Source organism: Benincasa hispida, chromosome 9 (genome assembly GCF_027475165.1).
Source record: "Benincasa hispida cultivar pf3 chromosome 9, pf3_genome.v1.1, whole genome shotgun sequence".
Lineage (NCBI taxonomy): Eukaryota > Viridiplantae > Streptophyta > Magnoliopsida > Cucurbitales > Cucurbitaceae > Benincasa > Benincasa hispida.
The window spans coordinates 54555409-54574390 of record NC_143486.1 but is presented as its reverse complement, the minus strand read 5'-3'; the positions used below and the strand labels follow the sequence as shown (position 1 = coordinate 54574390).

At 41.5% G+C, this 18982-nt stretch overlaps 1 pseudogene; it reads right to left on the bottom strand.

Moving 5' to 3' along the window:
- Positions 1–6997: 6997 nt before the first annotated feature.
- Positions 6998–7398, bottom strand: LOC120068139 (uncharacterized; annotated as a pseudogene).
- Positions 7399–18982: the final 11584 nt, after the last annotated feature.

The following is an 18982-nucleotide window of genomic DNA, read 5'->3' as shown; positions in this document are numbered from 1 at the left end:
CAAAACTACTTTTGAGGGTTCATAAGTATTTTTTGAACCAAACTTCGTCAAAATTTTTAGTCACAGCAGACTTCCACTTGTAGAATTCCAAAGTTCGTCCTTTTCGGACTCTGTCTCAACCTTTGGTGCCTAAGTTTGTCCATAATGGTACAAAAGTACTTTCCAGGGTTTATAAGTAACTTTTGAACCAAACTTCGTCCAAATTTTTAGTCACCGAAGACTTCCACTTGTAGAAATCTAAAGTTCGTCCTTCTCGGACTCTTTCTCTACCTTTCATGCCTAAGTTCGTCCATAATGGTTCAAAACTACTTTTGAGGGTTTATAACTATTTTTTGAACCAAACTTCGTCAAAATGTTTAGTCATAGCAGACTTCCACTTGTAGAATTCCAAAGTTCGTCCTTTTTGGACTCTGTCTCGACCTTTGGTGCCTAAGTTCGTCTATAATGGTATAAAACTACTTTCTAAGGTTCATAAGTACCTTTTGAACCAAACTTTGTCCAAATTTTTAGTCAAAGAAGACTTCCACTTGTAAAAATCCAAAGTTCGTCCTTTTCGGACTCTTTCTCGACTTTTTCTGCCTAAGTTCGTCCACAATAATACAAAACTACTTTCTAGGGTTCATAAGTATCTTTTGAACCAAACTTCATCAAAATTTTTAGTCATAGCAGACTTCCACTTATAAAATTTCAAAGTTCGTCCTTTTCGGACCCTTTCACCTTTTGTACCTCAGTTCATCCACAATGGTACAAAACTACTTTCCAGGGTTCATAAGTACATTTTTAACCAAACTTCGTCCAAATTTTTTGTCATAGTAGACTTCCTCTTGTAGAAATTTAAAGTTCGTCCTTTTCAGATTCTTTCTTGACCTTTTGTGCCTATGTACATCCACAATGGTACAAAATTACTTTCCAGGGTTCATAAGTACCTTTTGAACCAAACTTCGTAAATACTTTTTGTCATAGCAGACTTTCAGTTGTAGAAATCAAATGTTCGTTCTTTTAGGACTCATTCTCGACCTATTGTGCCTAAGTTCGTCCACAATGGTACAAAACAACTTTCCAGGATACATAAGTACCTTTTAACCCAAACTTCGTCCAAAGTTTAAGTCATAGTAGACTTCCACTCGTAGAAATCCAAAGTTCGTTCTTTACGAACTGTTTCTCGACCTTTTGTGCCTAAGTTCGTCCACAATGGTACAAAACTACTTTCAAATGTTCATAAGTACTTTTTGAACCAAACTTCGTCCAAATTTTTTGTCATAGCAGAATTCCACTTGTAAAAATCCAAAGTTCATCCTTTCCGGACTCTTTCTCCACCTTTTGTGCCTAAGTTCATCCACAATGGGACAAAACTACTTTCCAGGGTTCATTTTTCGTCTTTTTGTGTCTAAGTTGTCCACAATGGTACAAATTGTCTTTCTAGGGTTCATAAGTACCTTTTGAACAAAACTTTGTCCAAATTTTTAGTCATAGCAGACTTCCACTTGTAGAAATCCAAAGTTCGTCCTTCTCGGACTCTTTCTCGACCTTTTGAGCCTCGGTTCATCCACAATGGTACAAAACTACTTTCCAGGGTTCATAAGTACATTTTTAACCAAACTTCGTTCAAACTTTTAGTCATAGCAGACTTCCCTTTGTAGAAATTCAAAGTTCGTTCTTTTTGAACTCTTTCTCGACCTTTTGAGCCTAAGTTCATCCACAATGGTAATAAACTACTTTCCAGGTTTCATAACTATGACTTTTGAGTTTCTCGGTCTATCCATGATCATTGGACCTATAAAATAACTTGTAATGCTCTTCAAAACGCAGATTATCCATAGTAAAAAAAAAGCTTGTGCTTTTCAACCCTTTGGAGTTGTCTTTTTTCTTTCGAATCTTACTTTAGATTTGATGTTTAAATCAATTCATTGGATTAGTCCTGATTAAGCTAATTCTGGGGTGAGTTGTCTTAGGATCTAAGAATGGTCATCATAGATTTTAAGTTTGATTTAAGTTAGCTTTCTTTGTATGTGTTTGCAAGGACCCTAGAAGAACCTCTAGATTTACATCCAACAAGCATTGCGGGCTCTTATCCTATACTTGATCTAGAGCCAAAGCTCTGATACCAAATGATATGAGATCCTTAAGCATCAGATCTGAGAACCATATTGAACAACAAGACCCAAAGTACTCAGCCCCAACAACTCCAAAACAAATTTGACCTCAACCCCTAAGATAGGTAAGATTCATATTACTTAGATGATTTAATGAACCAAGGACCGGACAATGCTAGAAACTCCCATCAACCCTTGATCTTCAAAGCACTCCACAAGCAAGGTAGATCAATTCTCACTCGAATCTCCAAATATTCATGCATTCTATTACAAAAACACACAAGAAACAAAATTCTACATTTAAAATTTTTGTATTATCATTCATCCAAATTCTTAATCTTTTACAATTGAAAGGATAGAAGGCTTTATATAGCTCTGTAGAGATTCTAATACAGTTAATGTAAAGTAGCAAAAGTTGACATAAAACATTAAGGAAGTAGTCATCTTCCTAACCTCCATCTTTCATCCCACTATATTCAATGCAATTCTATTAATGGTAGCCACCATCTTTGACTAGTCTTCATCTTCAATGCATCCTCATCAAAAGAAACCTCTCCATATTTCCAACAACTATCTTCAAACACAATGTCTGTAATTTCAATACTTAAATTAAACACAAAATTGGTTGAAATTAATTAAAAACAACTAAGTGTACATGGAAACTTAATGATTTTGATTCATATCATCTTCAAGTTCATTTCATGGAAATATAATTTCCTAATTCATATCACTAATTGTCGATAGGTGCCCCAAGTCCAAATTTGGACAAAATTATAACCAAAAGGATCAAAATGAAGCTTGGAAAAGAGTTTGTATCTCAAAAAAGCACATAATTTCTATTTCTACTTGTCGAAAGGCGCCTCAAGTCCAAATTTAGATGAAGTTTGGTCCAAAAGGAACAAAATGAAGCTTGGAAAGGAGTTTTTACTTGTGTAAACGAACTTTGCTCCAAAATGTGAACACGTCTAGAAAGCACAAATTTCCTATTACTTGTCGAAAGGTGCCGCAAATCTAAATTTGGATGAAATTTGGTCCAAAGAACGAAAATGAAACTGGGAATGGAGTTTGTACTGGAATTTCTTTAGAATCTTCATTTGACCCAACGTAGATGTATACCGAACAACCAAAAAACTGTCTTTGTCCGAAATTTTGATGCGTATGTAAATCAACTGTACAAAAAACTCCTATGTGAACAAACTTTTCTCCAAAACGTCAACACGAATTTAGAAAAAAGCACGAACTTCCTATTTCTACTTGTCGAAAGGTACCCCAAGTCCAAATTTAGATGAAAGTTTGTCCAAAAGGATCAAAATGAAACTTGGAAAGGAGTTTCTACTTGTGTGGAAGAACTTTGCTCCAAAACATTAACACAAAGTCCAAAAAAGACGAACTTCCTATTTCTACTTGTCAAAATGTGCCTCAAGTCCAAATTGGACGAAATTTGGTCCAAAAGGATCAAAATGAAGCTTGGAAAGGAGTTTGTACCTTTGGGGACTGATATGGATCGAGACCTATGAGAAGCATTAGTAAACTTTAGTTGATTTTAATTAATTTCCAGCATTTTAATTTTAGAGTTATTCGTTTTCTTTAATTAATTTCTAGCTTTTAAGTGTTAAATTTATGTCTTGGTGATTCAATACTCGATAGAGTGATCGAATCAGGCGCTATGGACTTCAAACCCTCGAGGGTTGTAGGGCACAAGGGGATCTTGAATCAATTTCCTCTTTTCCAGTAATTAGACAAGCGGTTCGAGTCAAGTGCCAGTTACAAAACTAATTGTTGGCAAGGGTCACAAATAAGAAGTAAACGACTTGATCTCTTCTGGAAAGTGACTTTGACCAAATAGAGTCTCCTTCCGTATAGGGGGCTCTCGTAGTGCTTAGTGTAGTAAGGGCCTTTTGCTTTTTTTTTCATCGTCACTATTTGCTTTACAGTCGAATCTGGAGAATATGAACTCATCACATTCTTCTTTTTGGTATGTTGTTATGAGCTGCTATGGTGCTCAATCTTGGGTCTTAGGTGTGGGTCGAATCATGATAAAGAAGGTTTGGTGGTTGTATAATTCCTAAGCGGAAATTCGTCTACTTGCAACGTCGATGGGGTTCCACGCTTCGCAAAGTGTTTAATGATGCATCTGTAATAGCCTACACATAGGTCCCAAAAAAGAACGCACTACGCTCGGCCCCCTTTTAGATGAGATTAGGATGAAAGGGCTTGCTTTCATTAACATTTAGTGAAGGGCGAATGAGGGGCGAAGCGGCTCGACCGATAGGGAGAGGGGCGTGTGCAATAGTTTTCTTTCTTTCTCCCGCTCGATCGCTTCAATGCCTATAATTTGAGAGATAACTGGAAAGCCTTCTCCCGAATTCGAATTATAGGATGTGACACAAATAATGACTCTCTTCGTCGGGATGTCAGCAGGTTATAGGAAGTTGTAAGGTTTTTTATATTTGGTGGAAGGCAAAACTCTGCCCCAACAAAGTAAAACTAAGGGTCTAAAAGAGTGAACGATCTGATCTATGGGGTGTTAACTCTCAGAGGACGGCTAAGAATGTCCCTTAAAAGGAGCGAACCGGTGGGGTCTTTTCAAGCATAAATAAAACAATCTAAAGGGGGTGTGCAACCGTCAGAGATGGTCATATCTCTTTTCTGAATGTGGTATCGAGGTTCGGTTCATTTGGAAAAGAGGTCGGGAGACCGTGCAAATGGTTGAATTGATGACTTCGCTTCGATCTCTTCGACTAAACCTGAAGGAGACTTCGATCATTCCACTTAGCTGAAGAAGGAATGAATCATGTCACTCGGAATTCCGGAGAGTGAATCTTCTCTTTTAGATCCTAGCCTTGGTAGAACTTGTCTTTGATTGGGATTTCGATTGAAAAGATGTTAGGCTAGTTCCTCATGTGCCTAAGAAGCCAAGGAAATCTCGATTGAAGCCAATTCGATGTTCGATTTGTTTTTCCTACTCAATCTTTTTTATAGAAAGAGCACTCGGGAGCATAAGCAAGTTCAGTGGTTTCAACCTCTGTAATCAATGGGAACCTCGAAGCTGTCTGAGGCAGAAGCAACCTCATATTAGGCATTGTCGCAGCATCAACAGGTAGTTGGAAGGTGCATGATAACAACGATCAATCCATCTCAATCTACAAAAAAAAAAACATTGCCTTGGGCATGCAACCCAAAAATCTCGAAAGACAGCTCGCTTGAAGAAAACTCTTTTAGAGCCTGGTACAAGCCAAGCCTCTTCGATTCGGCAACAAGAGTCGGTTATAGAATAGTCTTTTGGTCAGCTTTCCCGTTCTTGAAGACTTTCTGGTCGGGTAGGCTTTATAGCGAACCTGCCTTGCTGACAGGGATGATATGAAATATCTCGTTGTGCTTGCCTTCACTTAGAAAGTCTACGCCTTTTGAAAACCCTATTAATTATTAAATAATTAAGTTAAGGCATGCTGTCGAAAAAGATACCTTCCATTCTCTTGTCTCTGGCGATTAACCTATTCTAGAGCAGTCTGGTGATTAGCCTATCTCGCACTACTCGAAGTCTTCGTAAACTCATTGTCCGTAGTGGAGGTTGCTGTGATGAGATCCTTGTGCCAGTGAAGATTGCTTCCAGTGATCGGGAAATCCAAAATCAAAAAACCATTGATTTATTTCCAACACTCTGGATAGGCGGAAGGATTTATGTCTATCCCCAACTTCCTTTCAATCCACATCGGCAAATTGAGGCTTTCTCTACTGGGAGTCATCAAAGGAGGAATGGGCATACGCTGGTTTGATAAGCCAAGGAAAAACAACCACCGCTTGGTTTTGACACTCAAGCGACCCACCCTGCCAAACATCGATGCAAAGGTTAGATTTCACCACCTCTATTGACCCAACTAGTCATATTTTCTTTTTCAAATCCAACCTGGAAACTGTATCTCTCCCAGAAAACCCTCGATCTCCAAGCCCCTTGTATAGGTTGGGCAAGCTTGAATGCCCCTTCTCCCAACAAGTTGCTGGTCGAGATCGTGGAACTTGTTTGGTCATAAGGATAATGGTTCTTATTAGGTCAGGGGCGACCGGCCTGGGGGTTACCGGCAATTGGTAATGGCATAATCAGAAGCCAAACCCCAAAAGGTTATGCGCTAAGTAGCTCAGCGCATCTGTTTCGGGTACAGAGGTGACGAGGGGTTCTTACTCGGCCACCCAACCCAGCTGGTCAAGGGCGGGCCGGCCATAGGTTCGAATCCTGCCACCTTTCTTGTGGATCATCCTGTGGTTACCGGATGATGGGAATAACAAAGCAGAATTTTGGAAATGAGCACGAAATGTTAATATATGCATTGTTTCATTATTTGTTATTTCCCGGTCTTTTCGTTGCATTCACTTACAACAAGAAACCACCACCAACGTTTGGTGCAGCACCTGCATTTTGGTGTGTTCTTCTTTCTTTCTTTGGTCTTTCGTTCTATCATATTCCTAATAACTTATCCAATTACAACATATTAACAGCGAATGCACCTTTCTTTTATCAAATCTTAGGGACATGAATCATAAGGGTAGTATTTTATCATGGTGTCGGATCCCAAGTTTTTATGGATTCATTCTTTGTTACCGGGGTCAACCCCAAAGCCATAATGTCTCAAAACGAGGAGGCCATAGAGAAACTCTTTTTTATTCCTTTCTTTCGAACTTCGTAAAGAACCTCATTCGAGATCTCCCTCGTTACGAACAAAAAAGTGGGACTGTGCCCCAGTTGTACACTCTCTCTGCTCTACGAACCCTTGTTGATTCTGAACTTCATTCGCGAAGGAACCAGACTTTTGATGGGCCAACCCTTTTTTATGCGCCGCTTTACCCGAAAATAAGCTTTGCTCCTCTGCGCTACCGGCGCTCCCGTGGTTCGCTGAAGGAAAAGGGACTCATCCTTTATTGCATCTGGCATGAGATGATAAAGAGAGAGCTTCGTCTATCGATGAACAGTGGATTGATGGAACTCTTGGCATTGCTTTGTTTTTCTCTCCTTTCTTATCAGCGAGTTCCGATCCTTTTGTTTGAAATTTCTTCGTTCGTACCGAACCGCTTGCAGAATCAAATCCTGTTCCAAGATCCTATATCAGTTATACATCCTCCTTGATGCCGGAGACGTCGCCAGTGCTATGGGTTTTGGCTTATGTAGATCCAAAATGATGAATGGATTGTGGCACTTCACTCGCCGCCAATGCGGAAGGATGCCGCCGAAAAGAATGGAATGCTGCTTCGCTCTACTGGATTTTTCGGATCCCGTATAACAAGCGAGCTTTTTACCCTCAAATTCAAACATGTGGGCGCAAAATGCTATCCTGCTCTATTGTTGCGTAGCAATAGAAGCCTACTCATGCTGCTTTGGCGGTGCTTTTTCGCCTTCTCTTCGCTCTGGACGGGAGGGCTAGTGGACATGGGGAGGGAGCAGGCGAAGTGTATCGTTCGTAATAGAAAGAAAAAGACCACTATTTCGCTTCTTTGTTGGACCGCCGGTGCGAACACAATGGTCTCTGACCAAGACCAGGAACCAATTCGAATTTGGATCTTGATATATCGGTGCTTTTTAACCATAGGCATCTTGCCAGGAAGTTGGTGGGCTCATCATGAATTAGGTCGGGGTGGCTGATGGTTTCGGGATCCCGTAGAAAATGCTTCTTTTATGCCTCGGGTATTAGCCATAGCTTGTATTCATTCAGTCATTTTACCCTTTCTTCATTCTTGGACCTCGTTTCTGAATATTGTGACTTTTCCATGCTGTGTCTCAGAAAACTTTTCAATATGGTCCGGATTGCTAGCTCCCGTTCATAGTTTTGCTATAGATGATACACGAGGAATCTTTTTATGGCAGTTCTTCCTTCTAATAATCGGCATATCAATGATTCTTTTCTCCCAGATGAAGCAGCAGGCATCAGTCCGTAGAACCTATAAAAAATAGATGGTTGTGGCGCGAAGTACTCTTGTGCACCTACGTCACTCGGCTTGCGCGTAACCCCACCCCATTATGTTATGGAAGAATTGAACTTATTGCAGGGCTGGTTATTCAGAGCCAGCAATTGGCTGCCGAATTTCGTCCTGTAACTAGAAGAAGATCGCTTCGGGGGTCACAATGGCATGGCTGAATGTAGAGCAGTCCGCGCCTACAACGTTTGATCAGTCGATTCTTTTTTTCTTCAGAAGATGGTCAAGGTAGCTTGCTTCCAAGCCACTGCACCAGATGCACATGTAGTCGTAGTAGTCGGCTCAGAATGCCTCTGTTCTATACAAAAATACTACTTCGGATGAATGGGGTCTTTGCTCTGCAAAATAAGGCAGACGAGTATACCATTGAAGATTTTGATGGTTTTCTCGGTTTCGAATAGTATATGAGCGAAGCGAGAGCGACTAGAGTTTACTTCAGGAATAGAGGTTTTTGATGTAGTTGCGCACGTTTTTGCTTTTTTCATTGAGATTGGGTCTCAGCGTCAGTACAAGATCGAAAAGAATGCATAGCATTCTGAGATGCCTAAGATAAAAGGAACGAGGGGAAGAATCTACGAGGAATCCATAACATCAAATCGTGAATCAAAAAGCGTGACGAGAATTCTCAACCCGAGATGTTAGAAGGTGCAAAATCAATGGGTGCTGAAACTGCTACAATTGCTTCAGCGGGAGCTGCTGTCGGTATTGGAAACATGTTCAGTTCTTTGTTCCATTCGTGGCGCGAAATCCATCATTGGCTAAACAATCATTTGGTTATGCCATTTTGGGCTTTTCTCTAACCGAAGCTATTGCATTGTTTGCTCCAATGATGACCTTTTTGATCTCATTCGTATTTCGATCGAAGAAAGAAGGTTTCAGTCTCATAAAGCAAGACCTCTTTCACATAAGAAAGTGGAGGCGGGCTTGGGTACGATCTAACTAAAACGATTCCACATAGGATCGGACAATAGCCTTCGTCGAGTAATGGGAAGTGGGCTAGTCCCCAAAAATGCTCGTTCCTCTGACGTTGGGGCTTACAATTCACCTTGTGACTCATTCCTTCGGTCGAGAGGCCACTCTATCATTGTCTGATTTTTTTTGTTGTCTGATCACACTCGAAATGATGTATCTACTTATCATATTTTTCCCCTGCTCGATAGTTCCGTAGTAGGTTTTTTCAGACATTTTCTAGGATCAGAAGGAACCGCTATAATCACCACTACGTGCGTTTCATTCTCTTCGATCTTATCTTTTCTTTCTTTTTATGAAGTCGCATTGGGAGCTAGTGCTTGCAATCTAAGAATTGCTCCATGGATCTCATCGGAAATGTTTGATGCTTCTTAGGGCTTCTTTGGCGACCGTGAAGTCACCGGATGAATTATCGACTAGATAAATCAGATCTGGACGTGGCTGTTGCTTCGCGGCGATACGGACTCGACCCGCTCCTACCCACCATGGGGCACCATAGCATGTTGGGAATAAGAAGGGACATACTAGACGTAACCACTCCCTTGGTTAGGGGCTGTGCGGCCCTGCCTTTCGATCGATACACAGTTGAGTAGGCCGATCACGAACGCTACAAGTGTGGGAGCGATCCAGGTCAGGGAAGGCTAAGACGGCACCTCACATATGGGTAGTAAGAGAGCGCTTATGCCCCGACGGTGGGGCCTTATGGGAAAGGGCCCAGCCCAATAGGGACAGCACACCCCCCACTTCAAGCGCACCTCTGTTTCGACTAAATCACTCTTTAAGTCTAGTTGGTGGAACCGGTGAACCATGCGAGCAGGTTATATGCGTGGGACAGAGGGCTCGTAGTACCCCCTTTTCTTGATCCAGCCTTTTCTTCGCTTTGGTAGTGAATCACCTACTCAAAAAAGAGGCTGGCCTGCACGCCCTATTTGAGACTACTAAGGCAGGCGGTGGACTCTTTCATTAGGGAAAGGAAGAAGGGGCCTAAGCACGACGGATGCCGTACACTTGAATGGCAAAAGAAAGCGAGATCGTACCTCTTTTTCCAGGCCTGTTCGAACATACGGTTCCCGCGGAAGATCAAGTTGGTGAGTCATGTGATGGGAAACCTTCCCGCATGGTTTGGAGAGCACTGAATGAGAATGAGAGGTTCACCACCACATCATTGCATGCAAGGGGAGCTCGCTCGATTCGCAAAAGGGTCTTACTTGTAATTCACTTCTGACTCCGTGTTCGATAGCCCGACCGTAGTGATGTTAATTGTGGTTACATCCATAAGTAGCTTGGTCCATCTTTATTCCATTTCATATATGTCCGAGGATCCGCATAGCCCTCGATTTATGTGTTATTTATCCATTTTTACATGTTTTATGCCATTGTTGGTGACTAGAGATAACTCTCTTCGATTATTCCTGGGATGGGAGGGAGTAGGTCTTGCTTCATATTTGTTAATTCATTTCTGGTTTACACGACTTTAGGCAGATAAAGTAGCTATAAAAGCTATACCTGTCAATCGAGTAGGTGATTTTGGATTAGCTCCTAGGATTTCGGGTCGTTTTACTCTCTTTCAAACAGTAGACTTTTCCACCATTTTTGCTCGTGCTAGTGCCCCCAGAAATTCTTGGATTTCTTGCAATATGAGATTGAATGCCATAACTCTGATTTGTATTTTACTTCTTATTGGTGTTGTTGGGAAATCCACACAGATAAGATCGCATACTTGGTCACCCGATGCTATGGAGGGTCCCACTCCAGTATCCGCTTTGATTCATGCAGCTACTATGGTAACAGCTGGCGTTTTCATGATAGCAAGGTGCTCCCCTTTATTTGAATACCCACTTACAGCTTTGATTGTTATTACTTTTGCAGGAGCTACGACATCATTGCTTGTGGCAACCACAGGAATATTACAGAACGATCTAACGCGGGTCATAGCTTATTCAACTGTAGTCAATTAGGCTATATGATCTTTGCTTCCGACATCTCTAACTATTCAGTTAGCGTCTTTTACTTAATGAATCACGTGTTTTTCAAAGCATTACTATTCCTAAGTGCAGGTTCGGTGATTCATGCCATGTCGGATGAGCAAGATATGTGGAAGATGGAGGGGCTTGCCTTCTCGTTCCCTTTTACCTATGCCATGATGCTCATGGGTAGCTTATCTCTAATTGGATTTCCTTTTCTAACTGGATTTTATTCCAAAGATGTGATCTTAGAGCTCGATTACACTAAGTATACCATCAGTTGGAGCTTTGCTTTCTGGTTGGGAAGTGTCTCTGTCCTTTTCACTTCTTATTACTCTTTTCGTTCACTTTTTCTAACATTTCTAGTACCAACTAATTCATTCGGGCGAGACATCTTACAATGTCATGATGCGCCCATTCCTATGGCCATTCCTTCAATACTTCTGGCTCTCGAGAGTCTCTTTGTAGGATACTTGGCCAAAGTGTGACCCATTAGCCCATAAGTCAGTACTGTGACGAAGTGGCTGTTGCTCACCCGACACGATCATACGAGGTCACAATTCACCCAACATGATCATCGGGGGTGAACAAGAATTGGGGATCGGATTCAGGCGAAATTCTCGCTAATGGCTGAGATGTTTAGTCGACTCCCTCCCCCTTTGTGGGGGTCTAGACCCTATGAGTGAGCAGAAAAGGGAGGAGGAAAGAAGCCCTGGCGAACCGTCATAATTAGTGAACAAGTGTAAGCTTCGCTACCTGACAGTATGGAGTACTGACCACACCGAGGGACAGGCCCTGAAACGAAGGACGGGAACGAACGGAATCAATGTGTTCAAATTTCTGGCCTTGCACCGACCATCTAATGGACCATGGACTAAACGGCCACTGCCTGAAAGGACTATGTCTAGGGGACCGTCGCCACCCCCCCCCCTCCCCCACACAAAGTACATCTTGCGCCTATGGGCTGCTATAACTATCCAAGAAGACACTTGAAATAGGAAGGATAAACAAACCCACCCGGTGGACTGCCGAGCTACAAGTCCCACGACACAGGAGCGGGATTCTCTAAAAAGCCAAGGTCGTGGGTGGCCAAGAGGGCCCACTTGGAGACTTGGGATCTCAGCAGGAAATGCGAAGGTTGCAACAATGAAAGCCGGTCGGCCGATAAGCGAAAGAGAATCTATTAGTTTTGTTCAGATTTGAGTAGGCTGATAATAGGGAATACTCTAACCCTGGGAACTGGACTGTGGCTATACCAAGCCCCATCTTTTTTGGTTGGGCTTGACAATTTGTATCTAACGAGATCCAAAAAATTCTTAACGAACTAGTTTCATAACATAATTTTTATTATGTCTTCAAGGACTTCGATGGTTCTAAAAAAGAAGAAAGAAGAGAGTGGGTTTCCTCTTCTTCTGGTGTAAGCAAAGAACGTACAACAACCTTAAATGTATTTAAAGCAGGTCCACTAGAACGTGGGAAATTCAAAAGAACGACAACTATCTTATTCGATCATGAACGAGAGGGTCTAAAAAAGATTCCATCTTTGAGGAGAGAGTGGAAACATATACAACCTTGGCCTATGGATTTCTTAACCTCGGGTCAGCCAAAGCGGCCCCTTCAAATCGGGAAGTATTCTGGCGGGTCTACCTAGTGCTGCGCGAGCTAGAAGGATCTTTCGAGAAATACCTGAGGGTTAGCGGATATGTTTTCATATTGGGTTTCGGACCTTATTCACTCGCCTTATAAGAGCTCCCTCGATCTTATGCTCACCATGTCCCTTGTAGTAGGTGCTTTTTCTTTTTGGGCACTGGTACCCCAAGCCATTCTCGAAGTGGACCCGACCGCCGTCCAACATCCCAACACAGCAGCAATGCGGAAAGAAACCCAACTCGATAGCCCTAATATGCTTCGTTGCCCGGAGGATATATATCACTCTGACCAAGAACATACTGAAAGAATATCATGAGCTGATAGGGGATCAACATATCGAGGATCCTCGGACTAAGAATCCTGAAAGTATGGATTTCCGTAGGATGAGGAATAAAGAAAGTAACATGAACCAGAATATACGTTGCTTACAGCATGGTAGAGCCAGCTCAAGAGCTAACTTGGATAAGCTACCTATTAAAAAAACACTAGTGAAAGGCAACTCACCAATTTCGCTACTCCTTTAGAGGATTTCGATATAACAAGCAGTATCTATACACCCCTCAATAGACTAGGTGACGAAGGCTTCTTATTCCACACCAACGGTGCATCCTCAAGTAGGGTCTGTATGGAACGGATTGATGAAAATCAAGTACGCTTCCATCTAATGTGGGAGTGCTTATACTTTGTACGGATTCTCGGTTTTGATTACAGACCTGGCATTTGAATGTCTGTAGGTGAACCCCTTCTTTCAGGTGGTTATCTGTGTGGAGGTAGTGATGGTACTGATTACTTGGTCTCTGCTTGAGGTCTGGAACAACCCTGTGTAGGGAGTGGGGTGGTTTCTTTTAATGACCCTTCACATAAGACTTTAGACACCTCTAAGCGTTCTTCTGGGTTCTACCGTCTCCACCAGAGAAGTTTGGTTGTAGAATGAATATGCCAACCATCTCTATGGTAGGGAAATAGAGAAAAGGAGAAAAGGAGTGCCTTCCTATGTTCCGAGTAAAAATCTATATTAAAAAAAAAAAAAGCCAGACTTTATTCTCATTCTTGCTTGACTTTTCTCTCTTTTCAATCTTTTTCTCCATTCACTCACACATATCCATCCAATTTCTTTTTTTGCTGTTTCTTTGTCCTATTATCTTCTTGATTTGCTTTCACATCGTACGATTTTTGCTCTTTTTTTTAGAACAAGATTTCTTTTATCTTAAGAACAAGTTCGATCCCTATCTGGTGATGGAAGATGAGATCCTAAAACGATTGAAATCTATCACTCAAGGAGAAGTCTGACATCATTAAGATTCTGGATTAAGACATCTCTGAGGGCATAGATGAAGTGGCTCGAAAAGTCTGATAGGGAAAGTGATTGATGGCAAAGGAGGAAGTCAATATATGTTGCCTGAGAAACTTTATGGCCAGTGCTTGGGATTGTAGGTCCCTTACAGTTATCCGTTTAGTGGCACTTCAAGTTTTTCTTAAGCAGTGAAGATGAGTCTTTAAGGGTTGGGTTCTTCACCAAGGAACTTGGTCTTATGAAAAGAATCTTTTAGTGTTGAGGAGATGGGAAAGGGATGTAGATAGATCCCAAGTGCAGTTCCATATGGTGCCATGGAGGATCCACGTAATAGGGTTTCAAAGTGGCAGGTTGGTTTACCAACTGTGCTTGAAAGGGACCAACAACTCTAAAAAACGGCTATTTTTGCATTTGGATTGACCTATCGTACATTGAGAATACCCTGTAACTCGTGTATAGAGGCATGAAAAGAGATCTTTCTAAATCTCTTACAGGCTTAAGAAGCTCATTTCCATGAAAGTAAGTAAGGAAGGCTTTTCCAAGAAATAGATTTGAGATCTACGGTCATTGCTCTTTACGAACCCGGGATGAAGACGTGTTAATCACAATAAGCGGTGGCTATGCTATACCATTAAGATAGCGAGGAATGAGTGAACCGATAGGGTGAGGTGCACGAACGAAATGTTATATACATACATTTAAGTAAGATAGGGTTCTTAGTACGGCTGTTAGCTCCAAACATGTTGCAGTTTGACTTAGTTAGTCACTCAGGGGGCACTGGGGAACTTTTCCAGCCGGCCTATCTTGTCAGTTGGTTGAACGATAGATGTAGAAAAGGATGGACAAACTATCTTGCGAACCTTGCTTACAGGAGTAGCTGGTCCTTGCAGATGAATTACAGGCCTTGTTTGTGGTTAATCATATAAGGAAGATGGCATAGAATGTGCTGTTGTTGCATGAATAGGAAGAGGTTCTTCAAGAAGTGGTTGCATATAGTTGAAGGGGTTCTTTTACAGAGCTGAAAGTCAGTGGGCATGGTTCTTTCGGAAGAGAAGGTTTGCGACTAGCAGTAGCTATCTTGTCTTTGACATTTATCGGAATTGTGGCCTTGAGGCTTTCCTCTCGTACCATGCCTGTTTCAACTTCCTTTACTGTAAATAGAAGACTAGCAGACATGATCAATAGTTCTTACAGAAGGCAATGTAATTGACGAGGAAGAGTCGGCAACTAACTAATCAGCAGTTACTCTTCTTACTATTCTCGAAGAAGCTGGTATTGAATCGGTTGCTCAAGAAGGGATTGACCTAAGGCTCGGAATAGCAAGGAATGAAGTAGCTCGATCGATAGGGAGAGGGGGAAGAAGTGGTTTTTCTCCGCAACTTCCACCAGCTCCGAGGTCTGGGCCTGATCCTCTCATTTCTTCCTTAATTGCAAGCGACGCTGGCTCGAGTTCTAGTAATAGAGATTCTCATTCTCCTTCTTTAAGACAAGCACTTCGATATATTGAAAGATTTTTATTGGAAGAGGAAGAGGAGGTCTTACCATATATATTACTTATGTTGTCGCATATGGGTTCTTAGTTGTTAGTAGCATATCCGCTGTTAATATCTTTATGCTCTTAACCTGTATCAGCCAGTTTAATAAAAATTCTTTGTCTTGTTGTCTACTTCAGCCTTATTTGATTTAGTAAGGGGGAAGGCTTTCTTTAAGAATATCCTTTTGATCCGAAAAAAAATGCTTTTTTTGAAGATGTATTAGTAGGCCATCTAGTAGTCTTCCGTAGGCCAGCTAGGGGAATGGTTTACCACATATATAAAATAAGTTAGGGTTTCATCCCCTAGTGTAAATAAGGTTATCTGACTTAATCCATCTGGCAATAAAATAAAGAAGGTGCTTGCACTTTGTTCTCCTATACCTCTATGCTTTCCGGACCATTAGTCATCCCTTTTTTTAGGGCTATAGAGAATTCTTCCTCTTAAGGCTAATTCTCTTCCTAGGAGGGTTCTAGATACGAGATAGCCTGAGGGTAAGATTTTCTATGGCAGATGCTTTTGAATATTACTGCTTTCTTTATTATATGCTTTCCTGGAGGATTACTATCATATTCTTTCCCAAAAAGGGAAAAGAAGGGTAGTTTGACCTGACCTTGTTCAAATTCTATTTTTTTCTAGGATGATACTCTGGAAACCACATTTTCCATCTACTGGTCTCAGGTTTCGAATGAGCCAGAATCGTAGGTAGATCACTCTCTCTCCGAATAGATCGATCAAGCTTCCCTCTTCTAATATCGCTCCAAATGTTAGTATTCGAGCCATCCCCGATGATGGATCTGATATACCTTTTCAGAACGTCTCTAATCGAGAGTATCGATCTCCAAATTTTGGAGGTGTGGTAGGATGGACGTACATCCCAGAAGGTGTTCCCGCGAATGTAGTGTAGTGTTCCCGAATTCAATTGACCCATAAGCAAGGTTTGTTGGAAACTTTTTTCCATCCATGCTAAAGTAGCGCAGCAAGATTGCAATCCCAAAGCCTCCGGACCCCCAACCTTCCTTCCGCTTTTGGCCGACAGACATCCTTTCATGCTAAAGGAATGATTTGGATCTTTTGAGTTCTGGCTCAGCCCACAGCACAGGAAAGGGTTAAAGATCCTATAAATACGTTTAAGCATGCCTTTCTGGATCGCAAAAGCCGATAACCAGAACTGTTATCTAGAATAGAACGGATTTTAAGTAGACAAGTGTCCAGCTATAGAAGAGACTTTTTGCTTTCCAACCTATGAGCTTCGCTTGGACCTTATCTACATCTTCAACTTCATTTTATTTTCCTATAGGGAATCATAAAAGCAATGAAGTACGTAAGTCTCCATTTACCCAGTGGGGCTAGCAACATTTACCACATCAATGACTATACTACCTTAGTTTCTTCCTTACTCTAGAACCTGGCTTGTGTCCCACGTGAATAGGACACCCTACTTACAGCAGGCTTGCTTGGAGAAGGCTTGCAACAGGCACTTTCCACTCCCTTCAAATAAGGTATTTGAGATTGGCTGACACGGAAGAAGGAAATCACACTACCTAACCAATTGAGAGCAAAATAATTGACAAGGTTTGTAGCGGAGTTAGAGTTGTTCTTTTTGAATGCAAGCTTGTTAATGATAGGTGTAATTACTAATATATCTATCCGCATCTCTACCCGCATTTCCGGAATCTAAATCAAATGGGTCTTGTATAAGGCCAACACACTGTTGGATTGAGCTCAAGTTCACTTCTTTTATGTTTCGTTTTCATAGTACCAACAAATGCTCTACTTATAAAAAAAAAAAAAAAAAGAGAGAGAATTGATTTCACAGCTCCTCTTTGCCCCCTATGACATCTAGTTCTATTCTAGTAAGGCTTTTATTTACGAGGTTCTGAATACTTCATTTCTGACTTAATGGATGCACTAATGGATGAGGGGTAGCGTGGGTAATTCCTGAATATCGAGAGAACGTTGATCAATATTCAGGAAAAGATTGAGGATCCTAATCTTTGTCAACACAAGACTCGGAGGCCCCTACTCAAACAAAAAATCCTTCGAAATTGAAAATGCCTTTCGGATTTCTTCTCGTGGAGGGGAGAAGACTCATTTTTCATTCGAGATAGGGGGGAGCTATTTGTGAAGCCGTCAGAGGCGGAAGCGGCAAATAGCTTCTACCGAGTTCCCCAACACCTGCTTAGCTTAGTAGCTCAACTCTTTCGACTGGCGTGACGCTGGTGGATGCTTCTGATCAATAGGAAGAGGAGGAAAAAAAAGCTTATGTCATCTATTTGAGTCGATCATTTCCAAGATCTAATTCGAGTTTTTTCTTATGTAGTGGAAACGCCTTGCAATCTGAAGTTTTACGCTTAAGGGAAGAAATGTTCTTGGTGGATGCAGGACCTGGGACCCCCAGAATTTGTATGCAAGATGAGGCTACAGGAGTGCCAATCAACCGAGCCGCCAGGTTTGAGAATAAGGTGGGATCCCTGGATCTAGTTGCCAGTGAATCACTGATCAAAGAGCAAATTTTGGAGAGATTCTTCATCGATCTAGTGGCTGGCAAATCACTAATCAAAGAGCAAGTTACCGCCAGGTTTAATGATTTGGTGGGATCCACAGATGTAGTGGTTGGTGAACCGCTTTTTCTTCTTCCACGAAGATTCAGACAAAACCGAGCTTAGATGGAACTGAACAAGATTTGGCCAACGAATACAAAAGTCAAAGGCTTTATTATTGAGAAAGTTAAAGGAGGTTATTCAGTAGCCATCACAGGTTTCATTACTTTTCTTCCATTCTGTCCTCTCATAAGTCAAAGGATATCGAATGATCGAATCATCATTGAGAGCATTAACCCTAAAAGAACGAATATTGTGGTGTTCTAAGAGTGGCAAATCAAACAAGAACTTGATGAGCGAAATCCGCCGATGAAAAAAAAAGAGCATTTTTTTTAATGCTTCGCTTCTCTCCCTATCGGTCAACCTCTATTAGGTTCTTATTCAAGGGAGTTTAGTCTAAGACTGACTGTTGGGAATCATATCAGATGGAGCAAAGCCATACCTGACTGACTTAGGAAGCAGCTTTGTCTTAGCCTTCTGCTCGAGCCAACAAGTCATTTCTTTCGGTTAGAAAGCGCTAGCGGTCTTACTTAGCTTAGGAAAGATGCCATTTCTCTTGTTTAGCCAAGAATTCAAATTACTCAAGCTAAATCCGTGGGTAGTCTTTCCTTAGCTAGGCTAGAAGGGATAAGTCTTTTCTGTTAGCAAAAATCCTGTGAGAAAACCATTTCAAGCTCTCTTTCTTGTATTCCTAATAGTCAAACCATTTCAAGCTCTCTTTCTTGTATTCCTAATAGTCTTAAGTCAAAGTGAAACCCGACCAGTCAGTAACTCTTTTCAGCCCGTATGTTCTATTTCACTCGCCGGTAAGAGTTCAGCTCGATCAATGGCACTAGCAGGCTCGAGAGCCCTCTATTCTCTAGTAGAAAGCATAACGTGTGAAATAGAAAGTCTTCCTTTAGCTTAGCGAGAG